Genomic DNA, 249 nt, shown 5'->3' with positions numbered 1-249 from the left:
CAGAGGCAGAGGCAGAGGCAGAGGCAGAGGCAGAGGCAGAGGCAGAGAGGCAGAGAGGCCGAGAGGCAGAGAGGCCGAGAGGCAGAGAGGCAGAGAGGCAGAGAGGCAGAGAGGCAGAGAGGCAGAGAGGCAGAGAGGCAGAGAGGCAGAGGCAGGTGGATTTCTGAGTTCAAGGCCAGCCTGCTCTATAGAGCAAGTTCCAGGACAGAGAAACCTTGTGTGTGTGTGTGTGTGTGTGTGTGTGTGTGT

This window comes from Grammomys surdaster, unplaced genomic scaffold, assembly GCF_004785775.1.
Source record: "Grammomys surdaster isolate TR1022 unplaced genomic scaffold, NIH_TR_1.0 126178, whole genome shotgun sequence".
NCBI classification, from domain to species: Eukaryota; Metazoa; Chordata; class Mammalia; order Rodentia; family Muridae; genus Grammomys; species Grammomys surdaster.
The sequence above is the reverse complement of the archived record's forward strand: the minus strand, read 5'-3'. Positions refer to the sequence as shown.